A 9,690-nucleotide genomic window follows, 5' to 3' on the forward strand; every position below is an offset into this window, starting at 1 on the left:
TGAGCTGTCTCTCCTTCTCAGTGAGAAGACATCCGTCCTTCTTACAAACGCGTCATACGCGGATAAGCGTTCCAGGGAACACCATGGTATAGTGGGGATAGTTTCCTCGACCCCCGAAGACGTTGACGTCAGAAAAATCCCCATGAGAGCGCCCGGGAGTGTCTTCAAAAGATCCCGATCTCGGAAACTTCGATCGGGCATTCATTCGGGACGATCTCGGTGGATTTGGCAGGAGAGGGAACTCGGATTGCAGTGTGGGAAGCTCCCGATCGAGGCGCGAGAATTTAGAAGTTCGCTACGTGGGAGGGAACGGAAGAGCGGCAGATCTCTCGGATAACCGATTTTTCGGTGCTCTCCCGGCGGAAGAAGACTCACGGTGGACTCGCGGTCTACGTATGTTTCACTGATCACAGCAGGGCTCGTCTTCCTCCCATGTCGAGCGTGAACAGACTAAGACTCCCGGCCGGACGAAGGGGCCTGCCTCGATGCTCCTCTCTCTGGACAACCTTCATCGTCGAATCTCGCAGACCTCAACATCATCAAGAAATTCTAAGGATCTTTCTTCATCGACCGGCGCCGTGACTCGGTCCTCTTCCGATCTCGCGAAATATCGATCTCAGCCGTAGAGCTGAAACTGCTAGGTCTAACGAACCCGGGTCGTGTAACGGCCGAGAAGGATTCGGCCTGGGGAGTCGCTGCGATCTCGTGTTACCGATGGAGACAGCCTCAAAATCAGCCGTAAGATTGGTATCGAGTGTCGGGACATCATTATTCTCTTTTGGCATCGCGCGCTGTAGAGTGCGTATTTCGGCTGACGGAAGAGCAAGAACATTAACGCGGCCAACTCTACATTGGCGATAGTGATGTGATAAGCGTCGACCTTCTCGCAGCAAACCGATTGCAGGGTAGAGGGTCCGATGGTCCCGTACCTGGATAAGCAAATCGCGGGAGGAAAAGAAGAGATCACGCAGGAAACATCCTCAGCTCGTGGAAGATGAATAATTGTCAGATTTATCCTCTTCCCTCCCCTTTCCTCGCCTGCCTCACGCACATGGTCTCAAGGCTGGGGATCTTTCACGGCGTTTTTTCCGAAAATCCACGTAATTTTTTCGGCCCCGACAGACTCCCCTTGAAGATTTGCCTGAACATGCCGTGAATAATCTGAACTTTTGGCGCGGCCGCGCCGAATTCTCAGGCGTACACATATTAATCCGCATCTAGGAGGTGGGATAGAGAGGTTTGTGATGATTTGATTATATCAATCACTGACCATGAAGAGAGTCTGTGGCCGAGAGCTCCCCCCCCTGCTCGGAAGCGGAAGCATTTCCCGCAAGGAGCCCTCAGAAACTTTCGGAGACGGACTACGCAAAGCTTTCACAACTACGCAAATCCGAGTCTTCGGAGAGAACAATTCAAGAGATTGTAGGTAGTCGACTCATGAATTGCCCCGAAGATCGACCCGAAGATGACCGCTCGCCTGAGCTGTGATTTAATCCGTGATCAGCTGATCAGTGAGGGGAGATACGCTCATATGTAGCAGTCAGATCCAGGGATCGGCAGATCCAGGGGAATGATGTTCCCCTGTCTTCGTGCCGATGGCCTTCTTCGCAAGTCGTACATGGGTCAGGGGTCAGGAATTCACGGGGACCCGCTCCTGGGCTGTCGATCAGACCTCCGCATCCGAGGCTCCGAGAAACAATTGAATCAGCGAATCATGTATCATACTCTCCGGACTGGGATAATTCGCTTCCGGAGGGCTTCGACGGGGACGTCAAAAGTATCCGCAGGCCCATGCCCGGCTCAGGCGGTTCAGGTCACGTATGATTTGAAAGTTTGCTGGAGCAACATGATTCAAAGTTGTCTTATGCAACATGTTTGGTACGTAATTTGCTCGAAGTTCGGGGTAGCTTCCCGTGTGTTCCCCGGTAGCCTGAGTGAGCTCAGAATTAATTCCTGAAAGAACTCGACGCAATCATTCTGCTCCAGTGGTCAGGGCGAGCAGAGTTAGGCCGAAGTTTGTTCATCGACTGAGCGAGCGAGGGAACCTACCCTTTAGTCTTAGCTGGCTTAAATCGTAAACTCCATATTTCAAAGCTTCCCACCGTCCGTCGGTCCGTTGGTCGGCTGGTCGCTCGCTGGTTCGCTCTTTGGGTACGGAGAGCGAGGCCTCATTATCTCGAACGTGCAGCTGCCACGGTGGTCCGGAAAATCAAACAAGTAAGGAATAAGTAGTGGTGGGGTTGAGAATCTGCTTATTGAATTCCCGCACGAGCGAAAGTAGCGCTCCTCGGCCGATGTTTCGAAATGGAATTTATTCGCTCATCGCGAATTCCCCCTCCTCGAGCCTCAAATACGAATGTCAGCGAGTTTCGGACAGATGGTTCTCCGACCCGCGGAGGGCTGATATACATCTCGAGCTCCTGTGTTTTCTTCCAGCGGGAGACGCTAAAATCGGCACCTGAGCTCTGTCATGAGTATGGCCATCTCCTCATCCGCTCCGGACGAGGGAGGCATCGGGAACGAGGCGATTCCGTCTCCTGAGCCGTGAGCATCGGGAGAAGGGGAGGCTCGAACTCGTCGTTTCTATTGCTGATGCAGCAGATTCCGCTAATTTCCAGTTAGCGTGCCTGCTCGGCATCGACGGGTGCACTGTATTCATCAGGATATAGACTAATCAGTATGCGTTTTTCGTTCAGTATTCACCATGGGATCCGCGCGACCTGCTTCTTTTATGACAAGTTTTCCTGCAAAGGCTATACCACGCAGCCTGTCGGTTCCCATCGCGTGTGTGATCTTCTTGGCTGCTCGGTGCTCCTTCCGAGGTATCCGCCTAGTTCTCTTGCTGTTTGAACATCCGAAGCGTTCTCTCGGCCTTCTTTTCTCAAAATGAAAAAGAAACCGCAGCGCTCGCGGGTCGTAAAACTCGAGTACCGCTATTCGTTCTCCTCCAACTTCAGAGTTCAACCTTTTAAGTTGAGTTCAATTGCGATTTCCATCGTTTATAACTCTGAGTTTTACATCTGAACCCCGGCGGCGGAGAGCATTCTCTCTGCGCGAGCGAGGCTGCGAAAGTATCTTTTGAGCTCCAAATACAGTTTTACCCAAACGCTGCTTTCAGCGTCGGAAGGCATAAATCTTCAGACAGTGCGTGAAAAGATTCGCCGGCTGCTGGGCTGGCAAACCAAGTGATCGATACGAGCTATCTCGAACGATGGTTCTCTGTGCAACAACACGGAATCGTGTGCAAGCGACTTAGCGGCCGGTCAGACGGAGCCTATGAGCTGACGGGCGACGACGACGCCGCGGCGGGGGGAACGCCTAAACCAAGAGAGCGGACCGCCATACATCATGGTATGCCTCCTGGCCGGTAATGGAAATAGCTCATGTAACGGTTCCGAACAGTGGCCGTATGGTTGATGATATTTTTGTGGCCTGAGTACATCTCGTACTGTGGTGAGGCTCCTCCTAATCCTCTTTGGGCTCCATTTCCCCATGTGCCAAGAGAACACTTGAGTTCCTTCGACTCGGCGTCGCTCTTCTCACCATCTGGAGGTGGGGAATACTTTTCATCGGTTCCGGTACGTTAGGAGTGTTTCGACGTATCACGGGTGCCCTCTCCTCGCTCGGGAGAATCCCGTCTCAGGGACAATGGCTTATCGATTTCTGACCTCTTCACTCCATCCGACCGTGGAACTCTGAGCGTACAACTCGCTGCATTTTTTCCTCATCGATTGGACACGACGCTCGGTCTTGAAAATCTCCAAACAGAAGACACCGCAACTTCGGTCGGTGGCCACAAGGGCACGAGCGATCGTTGCCTCTAGGTGATGAAGTGATGAACCATCAACGTAGAAGAGAGAGAGAGCCTCCAGCAGCACCGTCTTCCAGATGAAAAACAGTCTCTTGCGAAGGCTTGCTCGTGGACCGCCGCCCTCGGTGTAGCCACCAGTCACTCTCTTCGGAGGGCTCCGGGCTCGCCCGTGTGCCGTCTCGCCGTCAAGAAGAACGGAACAGGAGAGAAATGTCAAGTGTGATTGCTTAAAGTTGCTGCCACTGCTGCTTGTCAAGGCGAGCGGCAAGCATCCTCAGTCAGTTGTCTTAGAAAAGCTCCACAGCGGAAATGGATGCTGACCTGTCATCCAACGGACCAATGTCACAATTCTTCATTCTCTTGATTGAGGACGTAGACAGAACAAATGTAATGCCGTAATTGCGCATTACATCTGTTCCCGAGTTCCCGAGTTGAGGGTCCGAATCTCACCTACCCTACGATTTGTGACTCATTAGTCCTCAAAACATGAATGCGATTCAGATGGTTCGTCATTCATCGAAAATCATTTGTTCGACATTTAAGGGGAGAGAACCCGTAATTGGGATTGGACGATGTCCTCCGCTCCGGCGAGCTTTTTCGAGCAGCTAAATAGGAATCGGCTTTTTTCGCGAATAAACTTCAGTTTCGCATGACTAGATCTTGCCGGAGTCAAAAGCCGTCATAACATCCTGGTCAATCATGAGCGTACTGGCAAGGGAACATAATTCTCCAGGCTGATGCGTACAATTCCCAAAGTATGGTGTCAACTTGGTTTTTCCTTCATCAGGACTGCCTGTAGAACGACGATCGGAGCTTCCCAGCTCCGAGTAAGATCGAGATCTAGGTACTCGCCCTTAGATCCCACGCTCACAATCGACCGGGGTCGCGCCATCGAGAATGAGGCAGCGGGAAATATACGATACGGCGTCGCAACTTTGTGGCAATAAAATCGTCAATCGACGATAAGGGATGGAGTCGGGGAGTTCGAGCGCTCGGACGAACTGGCTGCGCAGGTCAGTGAGCGATTCCGAGTCAGCCACTTCGAGACTCCGCCGAAATTCAGGATCAATGCTTCAGCCCATCCCCTGGCCTTACCGCACGGGGCCGCGAGGCGCTTTCGCAGGGGTCAGGTATGAACTATCGGCGCGGCGCCTGTGAAAACTTCCAGTTGACGGAGACTCGCGAGCGGAAACGGAGAAATACCGTCGTACAGCAGAGTCTGCGGGCTGACGTCCGGTGAGCAGAGGCGTTTCTCGAAGCATGGTACAATTGCGAAAATTATCGCCTGATTCGTTTCGACATGAGGATTTCACCGAGTTTGTGATATGATCGAGTTCCTTATGGACTTTGATGGTGACTCGAAAAGACATCACGAATATCTTGTACAATCCGTGTGTGATGAGGCGATGAGCGATGGAGTGATGCCATCCTTTCATCGAGTCATCTACCGAGATTTCTGGCTATGAGGCGTTCATTTCCTACGCTGTGCTCGAGCTTCAAGTCAGGCTCGAATTCAGAGCCAGAGCCTCGTTACGAATTCTCCTTGTTGACGGAGCAGTTTCCATCATTGCGCTTAGTTGCCACTGTTGGCTCGGCTCGCAGAAGAATTGTTTCTCGCCTGACTTCCAAACCCCTTCCTCGATCTCCGCGGAGAACTTTTCCGCTCGCCTCACTTCCTCCTTCGACGATAGCAGCCGGCGTTGCCTGGACGAGAACGGGCAGCATATCAGGCGAGGTTCTGTCTGTCTCTCCGACGGTGTGTCTGTCTCCCAGTCTGTCCGCTCATACCGCTCTCTCTCTCCGTCGCCGTCTCGAGTTCCTCCCTAATCGGTTTCCACTCACGCTTTCCGATTCGTCGTTTGCGACGCGTTCCCCAACTATTTGCCTGCAACGGCGCAGAACTCTTTTCCTCTGCTCTTTGTAGTTCGCTTTTCACTCGCTCTCGTTCATTCTGGCTCCGCGGCCCCCGACGTCGTACTGTGGCCCGCATCAGCCTCTTTCGGAGTTCCTTGCGCTCGTCGCCGGCCGTCTAAATCAGCAATGAAAAGCCGTTTGCTTTCAGCGACGGAGAGAAAAGAGCTTCCTCCGACGACGGTTTTTTTATTCTCTTTTCTTTCCCCGGCTCCTTCGTTTCCCGTTTTTGTCCGAATGGGAACCCCCGTCCAGGGCCTCTTTCGTCCGCGCGTCCGTCGAGTAGTCTCGGTCGTAGTGTCGAGGACAGGGAAAAGGGACCGAGTCGGCGGAGGGGAAGACGGCTGGAGGGAGGCGTACCGGGATGAGGGGTAATCACGTTAACCCTTACCAACGGCCACGCTGCCATCTCCTCCCCCTCCGGCAAGCTTTCTCCCTTCCACGATCGTTCGGTTTATCTCCCTGCTCGTCGTCGGCCTGGAGCAGAGTGCGAGGTACAAAATAGCTGCCGCTGCTGGAAAGGAGTCTTGTGGATTCGTCCCCCACGTTCTACTTTGTTGAGCCGGCTGCTCCGATCTGACCGCACCGGATAGATTCCTCCTCGGCTTCGTTTTGTTCAGAGGCTTTCATCAATTCCAGTGATTTCGCCACGTTCCCCCTGCTCCACTCGGCGACGCACCCCGATCCCGCGGCAGATCCGGTGTCAATCGTAGCCAACCGAAGGCCTCAGTTAGGCGTTGGTGCTCCCACCCTCGTCGTACTCGCTCAGAGTCTCTGCCCAACTCGCTCGCGCTTGCCAGTGGTAGTAGCATGTGAGAACGTATAAACGTCAGCCGGCCACTGGAGCTGCTGGCTCTATAGTGGACGAAGCAGTAAAAGGAATATTTCCAAGACGGGAGGCACGACGAGGAGGGTCGGCGGCCGGCGTCGGTGTTGGTAGAGGCCGAAAAAGAAGAGGGAGAGCTTTCTTCTTCCCCTCAGCCGCCTCCTCCCCTGACGCCTGGACGAACATAAGACTACCACTCACTCAGGCCATCCAGCTTTCCAGCCACATCGGAGCTTGCAGTAAACGGAAGCAGGTCGAGGTATTCCCCGAGCGGGAGAGCGAACAAGGACAGGTTTCCACCGACCTCCAGCTCGTCACTCCCGATAGAGCTTGGTCTCTTGCGTTCAATGTCAATAGGTCTACGCTCATGCGCATGTCCTCTTCCTGACCAGTCGTTCGACTCCCCAATCAGATTCGACCTTAGCGAGCCTCCCCTCGAACGGTGTGGTTCCTCTTTTGAGGTGCCCTAACCCACTTATGTCCCCCTCACCGATCGGGATTCGGTGTCCCCTCCAGAGTTCGTAAGGAGAAGCACTTCGACAGGTTGGTCATACCGTAGCTTTTGCGATCGAGCGAGAGCAGGCTGAGTCATGCAATGCTTTTGTCCCAACGCTGGGATTTCTGTCGAACATAATAGGACCAAAAAAAATCCGTCCCAGAGTACCTCCGCTCGAACACCTCATCGTTCTCACGACACCGTCGCGCAACCCACATGCGTACCGTAGAGTCTCCGGTCGGCATCAGGACAAACTGGGATTAGGCTCGAGGAACTTCCGACGGAAACAAAAGACATCACACGCCTCGAATATTAACCTACTTGACTCTCGAGCGAACGCCCGTACCGCCATATAGAGTGGCCCGCGTTTCGACACGTCCATTGTGCAAGGAGCTTCCGAGGTAAGCGAGCGAGCGAACTTCGAATCGCTCACTCAATTGTCGTCTTTTGGATGGATCGATTCTTCGACGGTCGCTAGTCCTCTCGCCCGTTCCGTATATCTACATCGAGCCTGCTCTTCGCTCATCTCCCGAGCGCTCGAGCTAGAATTCGAAAGCAGTCGCTCGGGACTCTTGCTAAGCACTAGGTCAGTGGCCGTGGCAGCGCTACCCGTCGCTGATTCCGACTCCTTGCTCGACTTTTGTTCCCGGTCGTTGGTCTCGGCCCACACGACGTCGGTCGGTCGGGCGCGCCACCACCCGCCAAAACGCCCCCTCCCGTCCCTCTACTACGTCTTGCCCAGAGCCGACTCACTCAGTAACTTCTCCATGGGTCGGGTAGGTGGGGGGCCGCGGAGAGGGGCCGAGGGGGCGGCGGAGAAGAGCCATAGGATGGAAGGGTGGGTTTGCCGGGAAGCCGTGCAGCCAGCTGTTTGTTTCGAAAGCTGGGACCGTTTCGATGCTGGCTGCGTGGTGAGTTTATATCCACGAATGAATGAATGAATGAAGACGCGAACGGCAAAGGAGCTTCTTGATCCTCTCTCCCTCCCTCGGGGCTCGCTCCTCGCCTCGCGTGCCCTCGCTCGGATGTTGCAGTTCCGCAATCGCTTTTATTGCGCTCGCCTGCCGCCCATGCAACAAGAAGAGCACTTTGGAAAACCAACAGCCTTAGCAGAAGCAGCGAAGACGAACAAAAACCGGCGAGATGACTGGCACAACCGCATGCTGATAGAATCGACTCGACCGAAATCCAGTTTTTCGACATCGTCTGCGTTTCTGCTCTCGTCTGTGTTGCGCTTGCGTCCTCGTGGCTTTCAACTTCGGGCAACTACATATTACGCTGACGTCAAACAAGCCCGCTTCTCCGACGACAGTAAAAAGCGCGCGAGTAGTCGAGCGACGTCTGACTGAGGGTCATGGGGGAGGTTTTTGGACAGTCTTGCAGAATAACAGGCTCGCAACAGGCTTACGAGCGCAGCGGCACAAGGCTCACGGCACGACTGCATTGTGCGGCATGCCACGCTGACAAAAAACTCGCAAGAGAGTTCGCCGAAAAAGTGGCAATAGGCTCGCTCGAGCGACGGCTCACAAACAGTAGCGGAAGGTCGGTCGACCCCGACGCTGCTCGGGAGGCTATCGGTCAACAAATTCCGAATAAGCGAAGCCTCCCCCTCCTCCTTTGTTTGTTGTTGTTAGCGTGGCGTTTTGCTGGGTCGCCCTGGGAGCGTTGCTGTCGAAGGCAGCTGGCCGGCATCCTGCATTCACCATCTGCAGGCGAGCGGCTGCCATCCAGAGTTGCTGTTCTTCCCTTCTCGTGGCCAGCCGGCGGCTCGCCCGCCCGCCCGCTTGTTCGCCCCAAGGAGTCTCCCGCAGTTGAAACAACGCAGATCGAGGATTTCAGTCTCGATATCATAAACAGCGAGCGAAACTCGTTGTTGGTCGTGCTGCGGGAAGTGCTACTCGAGTAACGAGAAACAGTTGCACGAGAACAGGGCGTGCGATCTTCCTGTCTGTATTCTTGCTCATCCATATCTGGGCTCCAGTACGCACCTTCTTGCGGGCCCCGGCGACAGGGAGAAAACTTTCGGCAGATAGCCCCGAACAAAGCTCTGGGGGATCCGATGACGGAGTGAATTTTCTCGAAAAGATCGCAAAGGCCTCTCCACTAAAGGAAGAAGGGAATGTCCTTTCTTTTCCCGTTTCCCGTGCATAGGAAGCCCGTCCTCTCCGTACATGGGAGATACGAGAGTTCACGACTTGCGATCTCGTTGCTGCTCGCGAGCGAATTAGTCTCGACAACGAGGGAAAGAGAGATTCCGAGCTGCGGACGTTCTATGCCTAAGTCGGTTAAGTATCGCGAGTTCCCGGAGCTGCATCAGGAGACCCGCTTGACCGACTTCAATAGTCGGGCAGCCGACTTCTACACTCGAGCGCACGAGCAGCTCGGTGAGGGGATCCGCGGTCCTCGAGGAAGTCGGACGGTTGTGTCTCTACGACAGTTTGTGGCCTCAATGGTCGATCGCCTCGTCAGATACCTCGACGTGGCTTCGCCCATCTCCGGGGACTAATTAATAATTCTTATGAGGAATACTCCCCATCCGTGAATGAAGATGCAAGAACACTATGCTGCTGGAGCTGGACCTTTTCGTGACCTGAACGGCGGAACGAGTTTCGTGTCCCGTATCTGGATCTTCACCGAGGAGGATCT

This window comes from Galendromus occidentalis, unplaced genomic scaffold, assembly GCF_000255335.2.
Source record: "Galendromus occidentalis unplaced genomic scaffold, Mocc_1.1 scf7180000076600, whole genome shotgun sequence".
Lineage (NCBI taxonomy): Eukaryota > Metazoa > Arthropoda > Arachnida > Mesostigmata > Phytoseiidae > Galendromus > Galendromus occidentalis.